Raw genomic sequence first — 10078 nt, 5'->3', positions numbered from 1 at the left:
TCAATAGTTTCAATCACCTGGGAACGTGTTTAGACATGCTTTTGCCTACTAACAAGGAAAAGGGGGATTCCTTGAACTCTTGCCAAGGACATTGAACTCTTTCCAGCTAGAAACAGGTGTGTCGCATGACGTCAAAGGGCTCCGCTTGAAATCCAATGTTAATTTCCCTATCTGACCGCGTGTATTCCAAGGACCGCTTGTATTCCGGGGTACTGACCACTTGGAGTGCCTACGCCCAAACTACTGACAGCACCCCCTTACAGACTTTTTTAGTACTCTCATTGTGCGTTTCTACATAATACACCTTCGTACCGGGAAATACACCATGGGATACCAAGTCGCTGCCTGTCTTGGATTTTAATTTAAGCAACTGATTTGGGGCCTGGTGATTCACCAATACCGGATAGAGGGCCTCATCCCGGTTTGTTTAACCCATCTAAGAGCTAATGTACTCTCCACTTTCCAAATCGTGAAACAGATTATCTGTTTTAACTTTCCACAGAAGTGAATTGATGTCTCCATAACAAACCTGAATTTGTCCCATCCCCGGCCATTGGTGCTTACACACGTTGTAATAAAATTCCAACCTGAGTTTTTTCAAAATTTCTAAAATAGCACTGCCAGAGGCAATGTTTTTATTTATAACTACATTTCTCTTCTTTCTGTGCAAAAGGACCATATTGGAGTCTATCATGAATCATGCGAAGTTTGGATCCGCAATGATTTGGATACATTCTTTTGGGTCGGTCACAACCTCATAACGACCCCTGTTTTGCACACTCTCACACATTTTACCAAGGCCAAATTTAAAATAAGTTTAAATATTTATTTTTCGACCTTTATTTTCACTTGAGACCGTTTTTTGACAAAACTGTCAAGAAACGTCCTTATGTAAGGCTTTTGGTCGATTTGGAGGACTCTATGAGTCTTTGTGACATTGAAACCGTTGTCCAGCATCCACCGCAAAATAACGTGTTGTACAACAATATTCCGTTTTGGCTCCAGGTCGACAATAAGCTTTTGTTTTGAAGGTATCCAATGTATGCCTTTATTCTCTACTAATGATAAATTGTAGGGACTCAGCGAGTCCCTATACACCGGCCTATTAATGCAGGGGAAAACAAAATCTTTTATCGAGTCTAGAAGCTCCAGAGGTATTTCACCGTCAATTTCGAAAAACCCTCCTTGTGGTCCATTCTTCTCAACATTGTGAATGCTGGGGAAACCTGGAGCAGAAGGTTTGTCAAGCGATTGGTAATTCCCACACGGCAAATGAAAGTGAGACATTGCTGACGGATAAGGTGAATTCATATCCGATAAAACCACGTTCGACTTTTTACCGGTGTATTGTCCAGTCGGGTCGGTTTTTAGGATATGATCCCAGTGGAAAACGTGCCCTCCCCTCATATATCTCTCTACAAACAGGTGCGGATCCACGTCGGCGATCAGACCTATTTCTGTTTCACTAATTTTAAGAAATAAATCCATCACCAGATGAGGAGTGGAAAAACAATCCCAAATCCGACCCAAATTCTTTGTAAATTTGTCTGTCTTATTACAGACAATATCCAACAACGTCAAAAGATCACTTGGCAGGTACATTTTACAATAATCCCATCTATTTTTAAACCCCTCCCCCTTCGCCCAAACCATCTTGGTAAATTCATAATCGGAAATGGTGCCTTGACGATCAAAAAGTGAATGATAAAACTCTGCGATGGGCGGTAATTTTTCTTCACATAGCTTTGAGGTAGATTTTTAGTACTCTTACGGGTATATGCTCTTACGTGCTAATAAATCATATAGTTCCTCATCTGGAAAGTGCTGTTTAAGGAGGAGGAAACTATTAAAATCTTCGCTTGTCTGTAATTGAATTAATTGATTTAGAGATTTGGGGAAAAAACTAAATGAATCAAGGAAACGGATTTTATTTAAGTAAGCTTTACTACTATCAATTGCTTGCCATTTAAATTCTAAGACTAGCAACTTTTCAGATGATTTCGGTATGATGTTATATGAAAAAGAACCAAGTTCCCATGCCCCGTCTGCAAGTGCACCTTTCTGCAATCGTGCCAACGCTGGTGATATGAATTTCAAATCATAGTTGGAATTGTGGATGTATACCGGTAAAAGGTATTGCTGTCTAACATTTGCATTACACGATTGATGCACAACCCCCCAAAAGTTACTTCCCCTTGATGAAATTTCTTGCCATAAATGATCGTGGGCCCGGGCTTTCACATCCGCCTCATTAATTTTTTTCTTACAAACCGAACAAATGTCTAGATTTTTAATAGCAAACTCGGCTTCTAGTGATAGATTCATTGGATAGTGTGTGTGGCACAAGCTTGAAATTGCCTTATATGCTGTTTTAATAATTGCAACCCTAGCTGTGCCAACACAGTCCTCTCCAACCCACGTTTCAACAAAATCTACCAATTGCATGGTATTACTTGAATCTCTTCGCGCATGCTCAAAAAAGATTGCAATGGCTTCATATTTTTTCACTCGATTCAAATTTGACGGATCGAACACATCCGTGAGCACAGCTTCAATGTCCAATGACACCTTGTTGCTCTGCAACAGCGTGTTCTAAAAGCTTTTGAACTGCAAGGTGGCATTTTCCCCTGAAGCGGTTTTAACAGACTGGTACCCATGACGTTTACAGTGTCAAGGTTTTTTTTTATTTCAATTCACTACGGAATATCCACAGATACATTGGACATTAATGACGTGAACTTTGCTTCTTATATCCAATTAAGACCCTGCTAATATCCGGAATTGTAAAAAAAATGTCCAATTGAACCAGGATCTTTGGCAGGCTCTTAGAGAAGCCAAACCAAGTGTTTTAATGACTCAATGGACGGTGCCCTTATGGAATATATTGTCCCTTTTTATCACTAAGTTTCCCATCTTCATATTCCTTGTCAAACTATAAAACTGCAGCCCAAACTGCAACCCAAAAAGGGCTCATTCGATTGGAAATGGAAAGGGCTAGTGCCCTTCTTTTATAGTCGAAAGTGATTGGAGGACATCTAACCCCTCTCTCACTTCCACCGTTTCCCAGAACACATTTAATCTAAATTTTGAGATAGCTACTCAACTTAGTTAAAAGGTCTATAAATTATGTCTTTTACAATGACAAACCTCCCACAGGCCCCAGGGCAAAGATTGTAAGTTATACCCCAAAACCCCCACGTCCATCATTTCCCCAAACAGTTCCAATCAACATTTTGATATAGCCATTTTGCTGAACATAGTTGAAGGGTCTAGAAATTGTGTCTTTGAGTATGACACCCCCCCCCCTCACAGCCCTCAGGGATTAGGTTGTAGGTTATGCCCTGGGGGCATATAAGGTTTTTATAGAAAGCGTTGGTCGCAATACCTTCACAAAGGACTCATTCGATTGAAAATTGAGAGGGCAATTGCCCTTTTTAATATGCGAAGGTAATCAGATTTAGACTCCCCCCCCGCCAACGCCCATCATTTTCCGAAACATTTCCGATCAACATTTGATAAGGCCATTCGTTCAATGTAGTTTAAAGGCCTAAAAATTTTGTCTTTGAGGATGACAACCCTCCCCCATAGCCCTCTGGACAAGGGTCGTAAGTTATACCCTGGGGGCATATACGGTTTTTATAGAAAGTTTTGTCGTAGAAGCTTCAAAAAGGACTCATTTGAGTGGAATTTGGGAGGACTAGTGCCATTTTTATTAGTCGAAAGTGATCAAAGGGCCAATGCCCCCTTCCAAGCCCATCATTTCCCCATACATGTCCAATCAAAATCTTGAGATGGCCATTAAAAGGTATTTGAAAGGTGTGGAAATTGTGTCTTCGAGTATATAAATCCCCCGCCCCTCAGGGAAAGGGTGGTAAGTTATGCCCTGGGGCATATAAGGTTCTTATAGAAAGTATGGTCATATAAACTTCAGAGGAGGCTTATTGGATTGGTAATCAGACGCTCTAGTGCTCTTTTTAAGAGTCAAAATTATCTGAGGTCAGCTACCTTCCCCCCATACAAACGCGTCTTATTATCCCGAAATGCATCTAATAGACATTTTGAGATAGCCATTCTATTCAAAATAGTCTAAATATCCCCAGAGGTTGAAATAATCCCCAGAGATTAGGGGCAAGGGCTGTAAGCTATGCCCAGGGGGTATTTAAGGTTTTTATGGAAGGGATGATTGTTTAATTTTAGAAGAGGCTCAGTCTTATTCCCTGAAAAAGACTACGTCAATATAAAACGAATAGAAATTAATTAAAAAAAAATTCCACAACAAAAGTTTTCAAAAAAGTAAAGTACTCCATTAAACCAAAAATAAACAAAAACATAAATCAAATAATCTACCAAGCACACAACTACTACAAATCAGTAACAATTAATAAATAAATACCCAAAACAAACAGAAATTAAAATAAATAACAGAGTCAAACTCAATATTAGCAGAAATTGATATGAGTAGGGTTCTAAAACCCTATGCCTTCTAAAAGATAGAATATATTTGTACTTTACTGAAAAAATTATTTTATATGTTTTCATTTGATAACGTTAAGAAATCAAAAATGAATTAAGATTTTAAGGAATAAATATCAGTAATTATATGTTAAACTGATAATGCACATTTTTTCAGTAAATTCATTTGAATTTTTTCAGTAAAGTACAATTTTCGTACTTGAATAAAATCCGGTTTTTTATTCCGATAGCTTCTTCCTCAAATTCCTTTGTCAATACATTCAAGTACAAAAAAGTGATGATTTTAATAGTTTTCTCCTCCTCAAACAGCCTTTTCCAGATGATGAAATGTATGATTTATTAACAGGTAAGGGCATATACCCGTATGAGTACTTCAACTCCATCTCAAGCATACATGAGGAAAAATTCCTGTCCATCGAAGTGTTTTGTAATTCACTTCTCCATCATCAGCACACCACTGCCGATTATGAATTTTTTAAGAAAGTTTGGGTCAAAGGAGGTTGTAAAAATGGGGAGGATCATTGTAAAATGTACCCGGCAAATGATGTACTGACGTTGTTGGATATCGTTTGAAAGCAAGGATAAAATTTACGAGAAGTTTGGGTTGAATTTGGGTACTATTTCTCAATTCCTCAGGTGGTGATGGATTTAATTCTTAAAATCAGTGATGCGAAAATTGGCGTAATTCTAAATATGGATCAGAACTTATTTTTAGAGAGATCGTATTCCTGAAACCGAAGTGACGGGAAAAAGCAGCGGTGAAAAGTTGAATGCGGTTGTCTTGGATATGAACACTCTTTATCCGTCGGCAATGTCTCATTTGCCGTTTGGGAATTACCAATGGCTGGACAATCCTTCAGCATCAAATTTCCCCAAAATTTATACTATTGAGAAGAATGGACCAAAAGGATGGTTTTTCGAAAATGATGGTGAAATACCTTTGAAACTTCATGACTCGGTAAAGTACTTTGGTTTCCCGTGCATAAATAGAACGGTGCGTAAGGATTCATTGAGTCCCAATAATGTTCCTTCGGTATAGGATGGGGGTATGCGCTGGACACCTTCAAAACAATTGCTTATTGCCTTCATTTGTAACGGAATATTGTTGTATATCACGTTCTTTTGCGGTAAATGCTGTCCAATGGTTTCAATGTCACACATATTCATACAGCTCTCCAATTCGATCATAAGCCATAGATGAAAATGTTTGTTGACACTTTTGTCAAGAAAAATTCTGAAGCAAAATCAAAGGTCAAAAAATATATCTTTAAACTCCTTTTAAATTCTGCCTTTGGTAAGATGTGCGAGAGTGTGTGGAATAGAGATCGTTGTGACGTTGTGACCGACCCAAAAAATGTGCCCAAATCATTGCAGGTCTGAACTTCTAATATTTCTGGTTTCATCCATTTTTTTTCCTTTTTTCAATTATCTGAGAAATCATATTTTCCGGATAGCCATTACCTACTAGCATATTCGCATCAAATCATCTGATCCAGGTAAAAAGGGGTGTGGTTATTTCTTTAGTTGATAGGTATTAAAATTAGCATCACTAGAATAAATAAGCAATGAACTAATTTTTATTAAGGATATTCTAGCACGTATGACTATCTGGAAAATTTGATTTCTCAAATAATGGAAAAAAAGAAAAAAAGTTGATGGAACCAGAAATATTAAAAGAAGATGGGTCAAATCAAGAAACAAACTACATAACTTTGCCTTTTATCCTAATATTGTCACAAAAATTAAGATGAAAATTAAAAAAACATAATATAAAAACAGCATTTAAATCAGGACAAACTATAAGCTCTTTGTTAAATAAGGAGAAAGACAAGGTACCGAGAAATATGCAAAAGGGAGCATACAAAATTCCATGCTCTTGTGGTAAATTTTATGTGGGAAGGACACGACAGATTTTAAAAAATAGGCTACGGCAACACAAGAATGCCATAGATTGCTCTCTAAAACAAAATAAAACACCGGAAACTTTTGAGTCAGCTGTTGCAGAACATGTTTATAATTTTCCTCATCACAGTATTTTATTTGATCAAACAAAAATAGTATATACGTCTGTAGGACTTTTACAAAGTTTCAGGGAAATTATAGAAATAAAAAAGATAATATATGGGGGTATTAGTATCAATCGAGATGAAGGGGAATTTAGGATCAATTCAATCTATAATAGTTTAATTAAAGAGCAGGTAAGATATTCAACTAGTACTGATTTTAATAATAGTTCCGAAACGAAAGATGACCTTGTGAACAAAGGTCAGAATAGGTTAAATGCTGGGAAAAGTAAGCGAACTGCAGCTAAGCTTGCAAGCCAACGAAGCCGTTTCATTTATAATTCAAAAATTGTTTAATGAACTTGTGAGATTTAATTAGGGGTTATGGGCCGGGGGTTAGCTGACCTTTATTGCTTTGGTTTAAGTATAAATATATTCTTCATTTTTTGATAGATTTTTTCCTCTGTGCAAGGCTGTATCCAGGGGAGATGTAAGGGAGTTTTATCCCCTCTCCCTAAATGTTTGTCCAGCTCGTAAAAACGTAACACAAATGAATATAAAAAAAATTCTTATGCGTTTTCAAAAGTTTGTTTTTACTTTGTAGCCAGTCTGGTCTTGCCCCAGTTAAAAATAGGGACGGGGCTATAATTATCGATAAGAAAAGAATTAAAGAGAGATGGGCAGAAATTTTTTAGAATTTGCTAAACCGATATGGATTTACAGGAAAAATATAGAGGAAAATCAAAAGTTTTTGATACCTTGGATGTGAAGGGAGATTTATTTTCTGAGGAAGAATTAGTGACAGTACTAAAAGGATTAAAAAATAATAAGGCTCCAAGTGCCGATAGGGTGGTAAATGGATTTCTTAATATGGTGGCTCTGAGGTTAGAAACAACTTACTGAAGTTTATCAATATAATTTTTGAAAAAGGGGAAGTACCTAACGATTTTAGGAAAACCATAACTGAGCCACTTTATAAGAAAGGTGATAGAAGCGAGTGTAGTAATCATCGAGGCATTAGTCTGGTTTCTTTAAGTAGCAAATTACTCAGTAATATGATACTTTTTAGACTAAGAGATGCCTTAGACAAAGTTTAAAGAAAAGAACATTACGGTTTTAGAAAAGGTAGAGGAGGTTTCGACGAAATTTTCACTCTTAGGTTAATAATTGAAAAGTGCCTGAGTTGTGAAATATCTTTGTTCCTCAGTTTTTAGATTATTATCAAGCGTTCAATTCTGTTGATAGAAGAGCTTTATTAAAGGGTTTACCCCTGTATGGTATACCAAACAAATACATTAAAGTGATTAGTGCTTTGTTCGAGAATACCACTGCTGCTGTTAAGGTAGGAAATGAGATTAGCGGCTGGTTTTTTATTAGATCAGGATTTACGCAGGGTTGTGTTTTATCTCCCTTTATATGGATTAAAATGATGGACTTTGTCTTAGAGTCCAGGTTTTCCAGGTAAAGTTTTTAGGTTTTCCCAGTTCAGAGTGCTAGAATAGGTTTGAAAATTAATGTTAAGAAGGCTAAGTCACTAAGGCTAGGAATAAGTAAAAATGAACAGTTGACGTTGGGAAATGAAAAGACTGATCAGGGGGGCAGCTTCATTTACCTTGGTAGCATTATTAGTAAAGATGATGAGAGCTGTGAAGATGTTAAAAGTAGAATAGCCGAGGCTCAGGGTGTTTTTTCACAGTTAAAAAAACTTGGAAGAATAGGAAGGTAAGTCTGCAAATCAAGATTAGAATATTAGAAGCTAGAGTGATGACAGTGCTCAAATATGGCCCTTAGCATGGGGTTCCGAAAAGCGTATGCAGATTTGCTAGATGTTTTCCAGAAAAATTGCTTAAGGATTGTTTTGGGTACTCGGCTTACTGACCGTATTTCAAACAATAGGCTTTACGAAAAATATGGTTCATTACCGCTCTCTAGGGCTATAATGAAAGAAAGATTGAGGTGGCTAGAGCATGTTGTGCGGATGAAGGATGACAGATTACCGAAGATTGTTATTTTCGGCCAACCGTCTAGGGCCAAACATAAAGCAGATCGTCCTTGTCTGGGATGGGAGCACCTCATAAAGAAAGATTTAAAGGAAATGGCAACTTCGTGGGAAGGTGTAAAAAGGGAGGCTTTGAATAGATTGGGATGGAGGAGGAGCGTGCGTAGCTGTATTGGCCTCAGGTGGCTTGATGCTGCGGTAAGTTGTTAGTAGTAGTAGTAGTCCCTTCTTTTTTCCCCTCTATCTTTCCTTTTCAATTTGTTTAATTGATTTTTTTTTATTGGCATGGTAGTTTTTGGCGTTGTATATTTTTTTTTCTTCTTGTCCTTTTGTTTGATTTTAGTGCTATTATTTAATGTTATGTTTAGTATCCCACTCTCACAAGCCAAAGAGCCTTTGTGGGGGTCTAAAGTTCTGTAATTTTTCTGTGTTTCTTTCAAATAAATTGATTGATTGATTTATTGATTGTATTGTACTTACTATATCATCTATAAAGTTCTTCGCGATTCAAGTTCTTTTATAACTTCAAACAAGCAAATATACCCTGGCGAACCGAAATTTTTACTCTCGGTCTACAATCAAGCTACTAATAAACCCTCTGGTTATATTTTATCGGATCTTAATCAAAGCACGCCCGATCCATTACGTGTAGTCTCGGATATTTTTAACAATGAAGCTACTATATATCTACCAGTCAATGGTAAAAAAAGGTCATTAGTATCTATCATGACGCAGAAGAAGCTACATGAAAACGGACATTTATTTTCTGTCCTAGGTAATTCAAAACTAATACTCAAACACGTAAAGCTATACTCAAACACGGTATTGACAATGAATTCATTAATCTCTCATCTGAACTTTTTTTTTAAATTTAACTGAAGGCAATGTTTAACTGTCAGATGGTGTTAAGCAACAGACAAAGCAACATTGTTCACTTATACGTGCCTTAGCTTCCAAAAAGAAAGGAAAAGATTCTAAAAGAAAATGACTTGTTCAAGGAGGTGGTAGTTTCCTTTCATTGTTACTGCCAATAATCACAGGACTTGTAAACACTATTCTCTAGAAATGGCTAAACCCTATAAACTGACTCAAATTGAGCTCGCTTTTTCATCGAAAGAGCACTTTAAAGATAATCTTGATAAATTTATTAACAATGAAATTATTGCTGATGATGAAAAATTAAGGTTGCCTCAAAATTCCCTTCGACGTGTCCTCAAACATAAACCTTACCGTGAAAGACCACTCAAAGTAAATGTCATTGATCAACCTCCAACTTAAGAAAGTTCTGAAACTTTGAAAACGTCAAAACAAGAAAAATATTTATATAAAGGTTTAACAAGTGTCGTAGACGTAATGCCTCATTCCTATCGTGAGCAAAGTAAAAGACTCTCGACTTATCTCACTGAAAATGAACCAATTGACGAGAAAAAAAATGAAATTCTAATCCAAGGCAAACCCTGCAATTTAATTGATTTTGTATCAGATTTGATTGCAAATCGTAAAAGACTTGAATTCTTTGATAGTCATTTATACAAATTTTTAAAGTCGTCACATTTTTCAAAAAGCCTTATTGGTAATAAACATGTTTTAAAACGAATAAGGG

Source organism: Artemia sp. Qi Xiang Cuo, chromosome 1 (assembly GCF_049724085.1).
Source record: "Artemia sp. Qi Xiang Cuo chromosome 1, ASM4972408v1, whole genome shotgun sequence".
Classification (NCBI taxonomy): Eukaryota; Metazoa; Arthropoda; class Branchiopoda; order Anostraca; family Artemiidae; genus Artemia; species Artemia sp. Qi Xiang Cuo.
This window is presented reverse-complemented; position numbering follows the sequence as displayed.